This window comes from Camelus bactrianus, chromosome 12 (assembly GCF_048773025.1).
Source record: "Camelus bactrianus isolate YW-2024 breed Bactrian camel chromosome 12, ASM4877302v1, whole genome shotgun sequence".
Taxonomy (NCBI): domain Eukaryota; kingdom Metazoa; phylum Chordata; class Mammalia; order Artiodactyla; family Camelidae; genus Camelus; species Camelus bactrianus.
In genome coordinates this window covers 19111860-19128201 of record NC_133550.1, presented here as the reverse complement: position 1 = coordinate 19128201, position 16342 = coordinate 19111860, and the positions used below count along the sequence as shown (strand labels likewise).

The 16342-nt window shown below is 41.6% G+C and overlaps 1 long non-coding RNA gene across 2 annotated transcripts in view; it reads left to right on the top strand.

The window, feature by feature from the left end:
• The window catches only part of LOC105076156 (uncharacterized), a 119961-nt gene that overhangs the window by 86245 nt on the left and 17374 nt on the right, over positions 1-16342 (top strand). Inside the window, exons 3-4 of one of the 2 annotated variants that reach the window (XR_006728146.2) lie at positions 4891-4970; positions 5513-6361. This is a non-coding gene — a long non-coding RNA (uncharacterized LOC105076156). Of the gene's footprint in view, positions 1-4890; positions 4971-5512; positions 6362-16342 lie in introns of those variants that run through there. The other variant, XR_012510626.1, reaches the window with a different exon arrangement.

Genomic DNA, 16342 nt, shown 5'->3' with positions numbered 1-16342 from the left:
GAGGGGACTGATTCTGGGGTGGGAATTGTCTGTCTCTGGCAGAAGCCCATATTAAAATGACTGAATTAATCTTCCACTGTATGAAAATCAGTTGCTCCCTGTCAGGAAATTTGTTACCCCATGTCCCTTTCCTTAATCAAAATGTCCTGAAATTTTTTTGAACTATCTTCATTATTTAGAGGAGTAGACAGCCCAACAGACTCAAAAAGGAATCCGAAGACTTGAACTCTAGAATCTCATCAATTGCTAACTTTGACCTTGGGCAAGATGCCGCATTTGTCTAAGCTGTTCCTTATAAGTAAATGAAAGAGTTGGACCAGAATATAGATGACCTTTAAGGCCATTTCCAAATCTATAACTATGACTTTAAATCAAAGGCATTAATAAAGACGTAAATATATTATATACACTATATGTCAACTAATATGAATATAAATAATTATATATCAAATATATATAAACAATACACAAAAATCTATTATCTCATATAACAGACAAGGGTATAGGGAAATTACGAGGTTGCTTAATTTAGCGGTCAATGACATTATCAAGGATGTGAAATTTTTCCTGTCTCTCTGCTCTGTCATCCTCACTGTCTTGGTTTTTGTCCTTAGGCTTGTCTCCTCGTGGTTGCAGGATGACTGCTGTAATTCTGGGTGTTACGTAGGGACATGACTTCGTCACGTAGAAGAAGAGCCCTTTCATTCAGTGGGTCTCTTGTTTGTAAGGAAAATCTTTTCTTGAGCCACCACTCCCCCGACCCCAGCAGACCTGCTTCCATGTATCATGTATTATTAGCCAGACTTATAGATCACATGCTCCTGTCTAAACCATGACTGGCTTAAATCAATAAAAATTCACCTGCTAGAGGTAGAAAAGACCCAGATATCCATGTCTCAATGAAATGGGGGTTCTGTTGGCAAGAAGGAATGGAAGGAAGGAATGACAGTTGGGTAGGCTGCCAACAGGGCCAGTCACACTGAATGGCATTACATGACCCCACCAAAACCTAACCGGCACCCCTTCCTCAATTCCCAAGCTCTTTGTGTGACAACACTTAGACTATAAACCCTAGTGGACCATAGGTTTGAATGAAAAAGTCAAAACTATAAAAATAAAACTCTTGGAGGGAACCAGGAGTAAATCTTCATGACTTTGGGTTAAGTGATGATTTCTTAGATACAATACCAAAAACACAAGTGATAAAAGAGAAAATCGATAAATTGGACTTCATCAAAATTAAGAATGTTCAAATGACACCATCAAAATAAGAGGACCACCACAACAGGAGGAAAATATTTGCAAGTCATATATCTGATAAGACACCTGTATATCTAGAATAAAGAATGTTTACAACTCAATAACTGAGTAAATAAATAACTTAAAAATGGACAAAGGGCTTGGATAGACATTTTTCTAAAGGAGATATATGAATGGCTAATAGGCACATGGAAAGAGCTTGTCTTTAGTCATTAGAGAAATACAAATCAAAATCACAATGAGATACCACTTAAAATCCACTAGAGTATGTACAATAAAAAAAGATAGACAGTAACAGGTATTGGTGAGGATGTGGAGAAGTTGGAACTCTCACACATTGCTGATGGGAGTGTAAAAAGTGCAGTTTGCTATGTCCTCAAATGATTAAACACGGTTGCCATAAAACGCAGCAATTCCTCTCCTAGATACATACCCAAGGAAATGAAAACACACGCCCACACAAAAATGTGTACATGAATGTTCATAGCAACACTATTCATAGTAATCAAAAGTGGAAACGATCCAGATGTCCACACAATGGAATATTATTTGGCCATAAGATGGTTGAAGTACTGATGTATCCTATAAGATGAATGAACCTTGAAAACAAACTTTCATTCATGTTAAGTAGAAGAAGCCAGCCACAAAAGGCTACATATTGTGTGATACCATTTATATGATGTAGAGAACAGGCAAATCTACTTTTAGTAGAGACCGAAAGTAGCTTAGTGAATGCCAACGGGTGGAGGATGGGGAATACAGGGGGTAGCGATGGGAACTGACTGCTAATGAATAAAAGGTTTCTTTCCAGGGTGGAGAAATGTTTTGATTTTTGTTTATGCATTTTTCGTTACATTTAGTTTCTCTAAAGTGACACAATCTGTTTCTACTTTTTGAATGGTTATTCTTGTATGTGTCATATGCCTCTTAAACACATTTTCCTATCTATGCCTAGAATTATCCAGCATTTAACTCCACCTTGAGAGGAAACAAATTTTTGCACACTTTCATTTACCAGCTGCTTCTGTTTCTGCTGCCATTTTCTATGCTGAGAAAATCTTTATCACTCTCCCAACAATTATTAAGCTTTAACTGTCGTTTATTCTGGGTTCTTTTTAATGGAGGTACTGGGGATTGAACCCAGGACCTGGTGCATGCTAAGCATGTGCTCCACCTCTGAGCTCTACCCTCCCCCCATTCTAGTTTCTCTACCCGTCCCCCTGTCCCCCGGGTTTTCTATCCCGCATCTTCTTTTTGGATCTATTTTTCATTATTTGAAGGTACATTCTTTACTAGTTATTTCCTGAGCTGATTCAAGGTTGAGAAATTTTTTGAGTTCTTACATTTACAAAAATGTCTTTCCTTTCACACTTGAGTTATAGTTTGGCTAAGTTAAAATTTTAGGGTCAATTTTTTTCCCTCAGAACTTTGAAGATGTTCCAATTTCTTCTTGATTTCAGTATTAGTGATGAAGTCTGATGTCAATATGATCTTTGATCTTCTGTTTTTTACTCTCTTTATTCTTTTTGTTCTGAAATTTCACAAGGATGGATCTAGATGTAAGTTCTTTTTTCATTTATCCTGCTTGGAGACTGGTCAATACCAACATGAATATTTTCTTTCTCTGAGAAATTTTATTTTACTAATTTCTCAGTTATTTCCCCTCTTTTACATTCTCTCTCTTCTCTCCAGAACCCCTATTAGATGGCCCTGGGAATCTCTGAGTCAGTCTTTCTTGTTTCTTAACTTTTCTTTCATATTGTCTTTGTCTCTTCCAACTATATTTTGAGAGAATTCCTTAGCTTGGTATTTCAAAATGCTGTTCATATGTGTCCATTCTACTACGTAGCTCCCAAATTGATCTTTTGATTTTGATTGTCAATATTTTAATTCCTGTAATACTCAGTTAATGTTTTAGTTATAATATCCTCTGTCTTTCCAGAGATATTTTTATACGTATTCTAAAACCTTGTAAGCTCTTTTAACTCTGATTCTTCGAGACACTTTATTTGTTGAATTTGGTCTTTGTTTTAAGGTGTTAGTTTTCCCCCAAATGTTGCAGAGTCTTAGTTATTTCAGCTTTTGAGAATCAGTAATTTTGTCTGCTCTGTTCAAACGCGGTCTATGTGGGAGAGGTGAGACGTGCCAGGGTTTCAGGCTGGCGCTGGTCCTCCGTCTTCTCCGCGGGTAGCTTCTCTAACCCTTAGAGGGCGCTCTTCTTGGCTTCTTGCCCTGCTTCTCCAGGCCCAGGGCACAGCTTCACTGGTGCAGCTTGTGAGTTAACATGACTGTTTCTCTCTCTCTCCTTGTATCTTTCAGAGCCTTACTGGCTTGCCCACTGCCTCCTTCCTGCTCTTTGCTGTCATTTCCTGAGAGAAGGGCAGAATTAGATAGGGAGGTCTCTGCTATTCTCAGGTTGTATTCTTTGTTTTCTGTTTATTTCTTTGGTTTTATTTTTAACTATGTTTTAGGAACTCAGGGAATTACAAATCTTGAGGGAAAAAAAAGTATACTTAATACACTTAATCAAAAAGCTGAGAGTCCTCCCTCAGACTATATACAGCTAACGAGCCTCAAGTGCCCCTTAAGACACAGGATATGAAGTTAGGAAAACTGATAGTTGAGTTCCAGTTCTTCCACATTTTTTGGTGTTGTGATCCATTTCCGAACCTCAGTTTCTTCGTCAATAAGCCAAGGACAGTAAGAATATCTGCTCCATATGTTTTGTGATGATGAAATATATCAGGAAAGTGAACATCCTTTGTGAGCATCAGAGAGCTACTCAAAAGCCATTATTCATCACACTGAGTGATGCTTCCTCAGACCGCAGGTGTGTGTGGGGGAGGGTAGTGGGAAATAGGAGAACAGAAGATGGGGAAGAGGAGACTGCCACAAGCTCTTGCCCCAGACTTCTGTTTTATAGTCACTGCTCTCGGTTCCTTAGACTTCCTAGCACCAAGGAATTTTCTGTGTGTCAAATCCAGAAGCCCTACTTTCCTAATGGTGTAAAACCTAGCCAAAAGAATCACCGTGAAGTCTCCCATTTAACTAGAGCAGATGATTGGTTATGGGGAAGAGGGGATAAGGGATGGCTCTGTAGGTAGGATTATAAAATTATATTAATGTTTTCCCAGGGCTTCATCAAAGGGACAGTTTCATACGTATCTTGTCCTCTGTGTAAAAGAACTTGGAATTACCTAAAATCTCAATCTGAAAATATCTTCTATAAGGAGAGGACTTTGTGGACATTTTTCCCCTCAATGATGCAAAACTGAGTAGAACTGTAAACACGTCAGAGGGTCTGAAATCCACATGGGCTGGAGTCCCGGCCAGGGTCCCCCCCTCTCAGGATCTCTCTCCTCCTCCGAGTCTCATGCTCTTCCTTTCTTTAAGGAATACAATATCCCAGACAGTTCAGCCTAAGATGTGCTGCAGTCACGGATGCCCACTTTGAGGCTTAATGTTAAGAGGTCCAATGAGTATTGATAATACTACAATGCAATGGACAGAGAGATTTCCTTCCAATGCACTTTCATGTAGCTTATAACAGCTGGCCTCAGCTAAGATTGGAATTCTGTGTTTTACTTCTTTGTTGAAATAATTCTTTGCCAAAATGTTTTTTTTCACTAGGTTGAAATCGTCTAGCTGAATCAGAATGGTGCTGCCTGCCTGCGGATTTCTTATGTGGATGACCATTGTTTTCCAGAGAGGTGAGAAGCTTATTTCCCTCCATTTTCACTCTGCAGGGATTGTTCTATCATACAGGATTACGCAGCACTCACTCATTCTTCTTGGGTTCAAATAAAGGATGGGTTTGGTCTGAGGTGTCCCATATTTTGAAATGGAGGCACGTAGTGATGGTCAGGATTTGGGGAGGGAACAGATTTAACAGGAGAAGGATGAGAGGCTGGACACTGCCTGGGGCTAATTTCAGCTAGATCAGCTGGATCGTGATTGACCCAAAGCTGGCAGCTAGACTTGTGTGGTCTGCATGATATGCACAGAGTTAGCTCAGACAGTTCTCAGCTGACAGGCTCTCGTATTTCTAGATATTCCAGTAATGGTTCCCAGAATGTGCACTTCATCGGCAAGTACATTTAAAAATAAAAGGCTTATGGAAATACAGAGAAGACCAAAAGTCTGAGAATAAAAGTCAGCCCTTTAAGTGGAATAATTTCAAATATATGAAAAACTCACTAGAATGTCCTTAATTTTCTCATTTGTTTTTTTTTCCCTGACCAATGAAAATCAGATCCTGGATCAACACGCACATAGATGTTTGAGACCCACTGCCCCTAGTCCACAGAGCAGTCTGTAACTTCTTGATCTGCAAATCCACTTCAAATATTTAGAGAACACCTACTACGTGGAAACAAAAAGGTGAACAAAAGGTCTCCATTGTGTAACTAATTATGCAGAACACCTCACCAATAATGTCTTACTTGAATTCATTACTCTTTCTAGTTTTTAATTTTTTCTTGAAGTATAGTTGACTTACAGTGTTGTGTTACCTTCAGGTGTACAGGAAAGGGATTCAGTTATACATAAATATATGTATGTATTCTTTTCAGATTCTTTTCCATTATAGGTTATTACATGATATTGAGTGTGGTTTCCTGTGCTTTACAGTAAATCCTTGTTGTTTATCTAATTTACATATAGTTGCACGTGTCTATTAATCCCAAACTCCTAATTTATCCCTCCTCCTCTTCCTCTGTGGAAACCATAAGTTTGTTCTCTATGCCTGTGAGTCTGTTTCTGTTTTGTAAATAAGTTCTTTCATACCATTTTTTTAGATTCCACATGTGATATCATATGATATTTTTTTTCTTTGACTTGCTTCGCTTAGTGTGATCATCTCTAGGTCCATCCATGATGCTGCAAATGGCACTATTTCATTCTTTTTCATGATTGAGTAATATTCTTTTTAATAAAAATATATTTGTGCAGATATAATCGGTCACAGCCATTTTTGGCTGTTGTTTCCATCACAAGTCTGAATGACTGAGGTGAATAAAAGGGTAACATTTAAACACTGAGTGTTTCCTTATTTCACCTGATGAGTTGTTTTTTGGGGGGAGGTTTGGAGGGGAGGTAATAGGCTTATTTATTTATTAATTATTATTTTAAAAATCTAACAGAGGTACTGGGGATTGAACCCATGACCTCGTGCATGCTAAGCATGAGCTCTACTCAATGAGCTATACCCTGCCCCCTCAGCTGATGACTTTAAACCTCTGCTTGCTAAGGAAGCACGGAAGAGGAAGCATGAAGAGTATGTACGTCTAGGTGAGGCCGTTTCTTTGGTGTTAAGTCTGTGCAACTAAGACACAAGGACGCAGTTGAATGAACTGCAGCCTGAATGGCGTGCTCTGGGAAAGCCAAATGGGCCTTTCTTTTTTGCCAGGACTGGAAAGACGCACATTGATTGCGCAATTAAGGAAAGGTTGGCTGAAGGTGAGGAAGGTTTCTCCGTCCTGCCCTTATTGCTCAACGAGCTTGTTTAACAGGCTGCACGGGAGCAGCGGGCTGTGGCGGGGCGAGGGACTGCTTCTCTCTAAGTATTGCTGGGCAGCTGCCAAAGACAGTTCAAAAAGTAAAACAGCTCAAGCGTCCCATGCCACGAGGTACAAGATTGACGTGTTGGGGCTCACAGGTGCATTCACAGCAAATTGCCGTCTGCGTAAGTTCTAGTTATAGATAAGGAGCCATTTGCGCGGCGTCTGGTACTTTCCGTGTTGTTCCGTCTTTCTGGAACCTGCACATCGGTAGAGGTGCTGCAGAATCGCAGGGACAGCCCGGCCCTGACAGGGATCTCGTGTGATCGTTTTGTGCTTCCCGGGAACCGGTGTTCTTACCCTCCCACCGCCATCCGTTGTCCCCGGTGAGCTGTCGCAGCGCCGCCCGCAGATCCGGTGTCGCCGCACCGCGCTCTGTGCCCTCTGGCAGCGTTCTGCTGCCAGCACCCTTTCCCCATGAGAATCTGCCCCGCTGCGACTCTCGGCTGCGTCAGTCACTGCCAGTTCCTCCCGTGAAAGGAACTCCTTTTTAAAGCCTGCAGTTGGTTTGGCTTTTATACAACGGTCTGGTCACAAACTCTCTGTGACAGCTCCGCCTTGAGCATCCCGTTCGGGAGTTCAGAAGAGCTAGGGTTGCATGTGGACTCTGTTTAACGACAAGTCTTTTGGCTTTTCTGCTGGCCTCAAACCTGGTATAAACAGTGATTTTGCACTTGCTGAGGAGAGTTTTCTCCTTTGCTTCTGTCATGGACTCGAAGGAAACCTGGATATTTGTCATAATGATAACTGGTCACCTGTATTCTGGGCTTACTATGTGACAGATACTGTGCTGAGCAATTTACAATGTGCCATCTCATTTATTCTTCACACTCATTCTACGGGATGGTTATGATTATTCCTGTTTTATGGTGGAGGAAACTGAGGCTGAGAAAAATTAAGGAAACCTGCTCAAAGTCACTGAGCATGCATGTGACAGAGGCAGGATTCCAGCCAAGGTTAGTCTGAGTCCAAAGCCATGCCCCTACTTCCTTATGCTTTCTCCTCGACAAGCCATTCATCCTTGGGCCACGTGGGGAATCCTGGAAGAGTTCAGGCATCAAACACACACACACACACACACACATACACACACACACACACACCCCATACTCTAGCTTTGCTTCCAATCAGACATGGAATTAGTGCTAGTAGAGCTGACCGAGGGGGCATCTCCGCCCTGCTTAGGGCATCAAGTTTCTCCAATAATCAGCCCTTTATGATGCCTCCCCTGGTGATGGGCAGCACTAATGAGCAGTTTTGTTCAGGACAGTTCTCTATCCTAAGAAAGAAACTTGGCCTCTACCCCAACCCCCTAAGGACCACCCTCTAAAAAGGAGGCCGAGACAGTTCCCTAAAAGACAGGGCATGTCGGATACCCCTTTGGGCCGGATGGAAGACACATTTCCCATCTTATTCTCATTTTATGTGGAGGTTTGATCTAAGGCTCTGCTTCCAGGCAGTGCTGTAGCACCGGTGTGTAGGTGAGACTGCCCCGGGACAGCCTCCGTTATCAGTGAAGTCTCCCCTCCACCCACCTGACGTAGAAGATGGACCCTCCTAATTCCTCTGTTAGTAAACAGTGTTATGAGGTTCTAGCCTAGATTTAGTAAATTTACAAAGTAGTCACTCCCCCCAACCCCAAACTTGGGAAAATTGGAGAAGTATCCATTTTTTTATAATACTCTTTTGAGGATTCAAAACTAAAAAACTAATACAGAATAAACAAATTCCAAAACAAACATTTCAGCACACCTTTCTAAAATGATGTCAAAGAGAACTCTTCTTTTTAAAAGCAAATGAATTCTGAGGAGACAGAGTGTGTTGGAAGTCTCCTGTTCTCTGGCAGGGTTTTGGAATTCTGCTTGATTGTCAGAGACAGTTGGGATATTATTTAGAAAGTGAGAGAATCCAACACCAAAATGGATCTGTTTAGAATTATCCCAGTGCCTGCAGGATTTTCTTTGGCTTCAGTGATAGGGCAAACTGGGCAAAAAGAGCTTTCTTTGAAGGCCCTTTCCATAAAAGGTGAGAAGCTGGAATGATAGGAATTCTGTTTTGTAAACTTCCTCTATTGAACCTCTCTTTAAGAAACATTCTGGAAGATCTTAAAGTTATCCAATTATTTGCTAAAAGTCAAATTTAGTGATTACTTTTGGAGGGACTTTTTTAGATGTGACCTTATATCTGTTTGCTGCTCAGTCAGTGGGTTGGTCTGCAAGGTGTCAATGTAAAATCAAAATGGTGTCACCGTTGCTAAGAGAACTCTCTAAAATGGAGCTGGGAGGCCATGGAGAGAGTGTGACTTATGCACGTCTCAGCATGGATAGAATCTGACCTTTTGATCACTTATTGTCTTAATGCAGGCATCCAGAACATCTGCCCAGTGTTCCTGAAACTCCAGATACTTATCAGAACCTCACCTAAAATAACTCACCACAGCCTATCCCTTAAGGACAAATATTTCCTTTCTTGTGTCAGAGGACGGCCCCGTGGCTTTCGCCTTTATAAGCCCGTGACTCGTTCTCTTCTTCAGAACGTTTTTTCAGTTTTACCTGAATCTGTGTCTTCCAAATTGCAATGATTAAGATCTCAAATAAACTCTTCTCTTCTTTTCAGCGTTCTGTGCATCTTGGTCAACATGACATGGTGACAGAGAAAGGGGATACAGAGTGACCTTTCCCCCTCGTCCAGCCCCCTGTAGATTCAAGTGAGGTCCTACAAGAATCGATTGTGCTCTGTTGTCTCCTCAGTGGTCCTGGGTTGTGTTGGTGTGTCTTCCTGGACCCAGACCTCCTGTCTTGGTAGAGGTTCTGGTTTACTTGTGTGTCTTCCATCGCAAGCTTCTGTTCTCGGGACTTAATTTCCCATTTGTTCTGGTGAGTAATTACTCTTGGAATAATGGGAGGTTCCCTCTTTAAGGGTAAGGTTGCAGGGCAGCCTTCTTCTGGAACTTCTGACAGTTTTATGTGCAAGAACTGTGGGCCCTCCTCTGGCAAGTATTTGTCTCATTGGACTATGATTACCTGGAATGATTTACTGTTAAACTGGCCACCTTGAGACTCCTTTGAAATTCCTAAATTAGTCTATTTGTGCAGTCGATTAGCAAAAGGTTGTAAGACAACAAGAATGGGAAACATATTTCAATTGACATTTTGAGGGCTCCAAACACAATAATTAATCCACTATTTCTTCCTCAGGAAAACTAACTCACAGTTATCTCAAAAGATTCCCAAATCGGAAAAAAATCCTCTGAGGCTTCTGAGAGCTCTCTCTCTCTCTGCTCCTTCCTGTTCCTCTGACTGTCTGCTGTCATGCTCTCCTTGCTGTCCATCTTTTTCTGAGCTTCTTTTCTATAGCATGGAGACTGAGCCCTCGCAGAAGGCTAGCCATTCTGCCTCCACCTCCTGTAACGACAGCCCCTTTTAAAACCAGGCATAATGTAGTTGGATGGGTGGCTTAACCTACGGTGTCATTTAAGTTACATTTTTCAAATCTTTGCAAAACTGGGAATGCAGCTATACAGGCAGTTCAAATGCCACCCATTCCTTTTCATCAATCCCCAGACCTCCTTTATGTATCTCAAAAGGCTTGTAACCCCTCTGGGAATTCTAATCTAGACCACCTCCAATTCCTATGACCGAAAAAAGGAGGAAAAGAGGTCTTTCACAGCACAAAGTGCTAAAAGGACTCTCTTGCCCAAACAGCTTCTTTAAATTTCTTGTCAAGGAGCAATGCAGAGCTTAAAAGTCTCCTCCACAAATAATAAAAGACTTTAGCCACCCGAGCAAGTACACTTAATTTATTCCAATTGTTATTTATAAGCAAATGAGTTTTATATTATACCTGATTCACAACTTCAGTTTTAAAATGAAAACTATGACATCTTTGTGTCTATCTGTTTGTGTGCCGGGGTAGGTTATGGGTTGGTGATTCTTACCTCACACCTGAAAGCAAGAGAAGTGAAATAAAGTGGGTCACAGAAATGGTTGAACCAAGTAAATCTCATCCATAGTTTCTTAATCGGTCCTGAATATGGATTCTTTTCAGAATAGAGTCTTCTTTTTATGTTTTCAAAGAGTGAAATTAAAAGGATGAGACACAGAAGAAAAGATGAAATAACATAGACAAATAGACAAGTTAAACCAGAGCAAAGTAAGTCCCCTCACCCACGGCAGCGGTTCTCTACACGCCAGAGTTCTCTCGGCAGCTTACTGAGCGTGCGGATTCCTAGCCCTGCCGCATGGCTTAATAGTCTCGCGCGGGCTCGGCAATGTACATTTTTCAGAGACATCCAACGAGTCTGCTTCAGGAAGTTCAGAGACCATACTTTGAAAGACAGTAAAGCCATACAAGACGGAATTAATATTGGTAGATGCTAATAAGCATTTCCTCAGGGAATAAAGCTTCAGAGGTTGGGCTGACGAGCCTGAACAGAGAACCTTTGGAACCCATTTTTTGGGCTAGGGCTTGCATATTGTTTCATTCCTTCTGGATTATATAAACTACTTTCAGGTAAAGGTAGGGAGCAGCAACAACGCTCTACCTACACACACACACACACACACACACACACACACACACACACACACGTCTGTAATTTCTAGGCTCATTAATACCTTCTACAATATATTCTGAGATATCCATCATTAACGAAGGCTTTCTTTAGTCATGTCCATGAATGAACCCTTGACCTTTCTTACTTTCTTCACATCTGGACTGTGTAGAACCCTCCAAACTCCAGCCGTCACTGACAAAGGACCTTTAGTTGAGCCTTACACTGCTCCAAGATAGGGAGGAGCTACTGGCCCTTCTTTTCTTTCCTACACCTCTCTCTGCTTTGACTAGACCCCCCCCATCCAGGTCCTTTGAGGTGGACTCCATCTATCAGCTCTAACTTGGCCCAGTTCCTGACCTGTTTTTTCAAGATTAGCAGGGTATGAACAGATTTAGATTCCTACCCCAAGCCAGGAGGATTTAATATTTAAATCACTTTCCATTTATTCAACAACATCTGAGTGTCTATTCAATATTTAAGAGCCTACTATGTGCCAGGCATTTTTCTAAGCATATCAGTGAACACGGCAGAAAGATCTCTGATCTTGCAGAGTTTATATTCCAGCAAGGGAGACAGACAACAAACAATTAACATTGATAAGGCAGAAATTGCTATGAGAAAATGAAGAAGTAGAGCAAGGGACATTGTGTGTGTGTGTGTGTGCGTGTGCGTGTGTGCGCGCGTGCGTGCGCGCGCGTGTGTGTGCGCGTGTGCGCGTGTGTGCGTGCGCGTGTGCGTGTGTGTGTGCGCGTGTGCGTGTGCGTGTGTGCGTGTGTGCGCGCGTGCGTGTGCGCGCGTGTGTGCGTGTGTGCGTGCGCGTGTGTGCGCGTGTGCGTGTGTGCGTGTGTGTGTGCGCGCGTGTGTGTGTATGTGTAAGCTGTGGTATTACATAGAGTGGTCAGGGTATTAAGAAAGTGAGAATTGTGCAAAGATTTAAAGAAGGGGAAGGAGTTAGCCAGAGAATATTTGTGGGGAGAGCTACAAAGAACAAAGACCTTATGGCAGAAATGTGATTGCATGTTCAAGGAACACACAGGAAAACAATGTAACTGGAACAGATTGCACAAGGATGACAACAGAAAGGGGTAAAATAGGAGGTAATAGTAGAGGGAATCAGGAATAATTTCAACTTTTTTGCCTGAACTACTAGGAGATTGGAGTTGACATTGACTGAGGGAGGGAGGGTTGTGGATGGAGTGAGTTTAGGGAAGAGGGGAAAATCAAGAGCTTTGTTTTGGAAATAGACATCCAAGTGGAGATGTTGAGTAGGTACCTGAGTGTATGAGCTTGGAGTCCAAGAGAGATATAAAATCTAGGAATCATCAACATATACATTTTATTTAAAGACATGGAACTGCTTGAGGTTATCAAGATGTAGATGAAGAAGTGATTCAGAGTCTGAGCCCTGGGGTACTCCACAATTAAGTGGATAAGTTAAGAGAAGCAAATAGCTAAAGAAACTGAGAAGAAACAACCAGAGAAGTAATGTGAAAACTAAGAGAATGTAGTATGCTGGAGAGTCTTAGGGAGAGGGAGGCAGGTCATGCTGCTAACAGGTCAAGTTCTGAGGCTTGACCATTGTAATTAATATTGGTGACCCTGACAAAAGCAATTTGGTGGAGTAATGGGGGGGAGGGGTAAAGCCTGACTGAAGCAGGTTCAAGTGGAATAGAAGGAAAGTAGTTTGAGACAGTAAATATAGACAATTCTTTCAAGGAATCTTGCTATAAATGGAAAGGAAAAGAAAAGAAGTGATTGCCAATGAGGGGTTAAGAGAAGTGTTTTTATGGTTGTTTTTTAAATGAAAAAAAATATAGACATGCCTGTGTGACTAATAAGAACGATCTGATAGAGAGAAAGAAGATCTATTGCATGGAAGAGACAAAGGAAAATTGCTAGAGTGATGTCCTTGATTAGATGAGAGAGATTGGGTCTGATCCATAAATATGGAGACCAGCTTTGTAGAGAGTTCAGATCATCCATGGTAACAGGTGGGAAATCTGAGCACGTAGAAGATGATGCTGATCAGTGGGTACATGAGATCATGTGAGTCTGGGGAAGTTCTCTCCTCATGTTTCAGTTTTGTCACTGAAGTAGGAAATACACTCATCCACTGAGATTGAAGAGAGGGATGAGGTTTGGGGCTGAAGAAGAAAGGAGAAGTTGTGAAAAAGTTGTCTGAGAGAGTGGGAAAGTTAGTGACATTGACATATATGGTATGATAGCCTGTAGTCAGACAGGGGCCCTGTTGTGGTTCCTTGGCCTTAAATGTAAAGTGCAACTTGTCAAGAATTTGTGGGTTTTCTCCAGTCATAGTGAGCTAACATACATAGGTGCAGGCATAAAGTAGGTTTTCAATTGGATTTAACCCAGAGTGAAAAGAGAAGACACTCTCAAGAGGAGTTTAAGAGAATTTAATGGAGAGACATTTTTCAAAGGTATGGGCAACTTTAAGGAAACCAACAAGGATGGTGAAGCACCCTAGGGTTAGCAACAACAGGGAGCCATTACTACCCTAAGGCTGAAGGGCACAAGGTGGAGTAGTTGTCATCAGAACACTGTGGGCAATACGCCTGCAGGAAAAGTGCCTGTCGATCTGGGGCTGTGGCCTTAGAGAAACTCAACCACTGCCAAACTACAGCCTGACAGGAAGGAAGCAGGGGGTTCATACCCCTACCTCTCTCTCTCCTGCCCTCCACTCTCTTGCCAGTGCCCGTCATTGGCTAAACTTAACTGGCAGCTAAAGAGTAAGAAGCCATGTTGAAGCATCAGTAAAGGGCGCTCCTAGTGCACAGAGCAGAGTGAAGAAGGATGGAGAGTGAGCTGCAGGAGCGAACAGAATAAGACCCAGCCAGACTCAGAGTTGTGCTTTTGCCGGATGAGAACCCTGAAGAGAGAGAGAGTAAGTGAGTCAAGCTAATATGCAAGGGAGTGATTATAATGGTTGCCTGTGGGACTCAGATGGATAAACAGGGAAGAGTAGACATCAAGGGCATGAGGAGCAGTGAGAATACAGAGGGTGGAATGGGGTTGCCATTCATTCAGATAACAGAAGAAGTGCAGATGAGAGGTGAAGGTAGGAGATGGTGGTCAAAAACTGGGATGCAGGGAAATGAGATTATGGAGCAGTCAACAATAATGACAAGGTCTAGCAATTACAGTGGGAGTGAGTGGCTGTGGTAGCGTGAAAGACAAAGCAATTGAAGGTGGGGAGGTCAAGTGACCAAGAGGCCAGATCTGCTGGGCTCAGGAGCTATTCCCAAACTACCACTTAGCGTCATCACATATGACAGCCGGGCCCTCCTGTTGCTTCGCCCACTAGCTGCCTCATTGATGGCACTGGCTTTTGCCTCAGCCTGGTTCCTAAGTTCTAACCAGCACCCCGTTTACCACTGTGGTCCCCTCTAGAACTGGAGACTTGCCCCGAAGTCCAGGATGGTTGACTGAGGCACTACTGTCTTTGGAGAAGTTTCCTGGCTGATGCCTGTGGTTGTCCTGGCCTGGGAATCACTTCTGATTTCCTGTTGCAGAGTTTCATCACTAGGAGGAAGCTGACCACTTTCCCCCTGGACTCTGTAGCTTTGACAGATGGCCGATCACGACTGAAGCTGGTAGGACACTCCCTCTGGACTTCCCTCACCTCTCCACATCTTCAAAGTCAGGCTTGACAGCTGGGAGGATTCCTCCAAGAACCCATCCTCATGCAGAATCTCCCCATCTCCCTACCTGTCATTATGCCTCGAGTCAGAGGACCAAGTTCTGAAAACGCTACTGATGGGAGGCTGTATAGATGGACACAGTAGAAGTGGCAGGTGCCAGTCACAGCGCAGTCTTTCCAAAAGTAATCTTATGTCCAACTCCAAATCTTGCACGTCTAGAGTCTCTTCTCATAAATATTTGTAAAATACCCTTTTCGTTCATAGCTAAAAACTAAGCACCTTGTTAACTTTTTCTGACAAAGGGATATCTCAAGTTAAATATAAAGCACATGATATAAAGCAGAAATAGCTTTCCAAATATACTGTGATTTTTTTAGAGCTAGACTAATGGTAAATTTTAAAAGAAAAAGGAATGTCAGCGATACCTTGACACCTTGACAATGTTGGGAATGAGGTGCTTCTTCCATCTGACATAATAAAATAAAAATCTATAGTCAGCTAGGCTAATAATCAGTTAGAAATGGAGACAGAGAAAAATACTTAGTTTATAATAGTGACAAAAACTATAAAATTATTAGGAATAAATATTTTAAAAGGAAGGTATAGAACCTATATGAAGTAGATTATAAAATCTTTATGAACGATATAAAATAAGATCTACATAAATCGAGAGCCATTTTTGTTTGGATAGGGGAAAGACTCAATATAAAAAAAAAGTTGTTTCTTTCCAAATAAATAAGATTAATGTCCGGCCATTCCAACTTGCCTTCCAAAAGGCTTTAAAAAACTGGGAAAATTTATTTTAGAATCAAGATAGAGAATTAAATTTCTAAGGGGAGGGTATAGCTCAGTGGTAGAGCGCATGCTTAGCACGCACAAAGTCCTGGGTTCAATCCCCAGTACCTTCACTTAAAAAACAAAAACAAAAACAAAAACAAAAAACAGAAAAAAAAAATAGCAAAAAAAAAAAAGAAGATTAAATTTCTAAAAGTAACTAATTTTTTTTAAAAAAGGATTGAGAGGTCTTGCCTTACCAATTATTAAAGCAAAAAATGAGTGTGTCTGTATTTGATAGCACTATGTTGTCTAAGTGAAATTTGCTAAGAGAGTAGAATGTAACTGTTCTGTCTCACATACACAAAAGAATAAATATGTGAGATCATGGGTGTGTTAATTAAGTAGATGCGAGGAATCTTTTCACAATATATACATACGTCAACTCATCATGATGTTACACTTCAAATATCTTACAATTTTGTTTGTCAGTTATACCTCAGTAAAGCTAAAAAAAAGAAAATGCAGTAAATTGA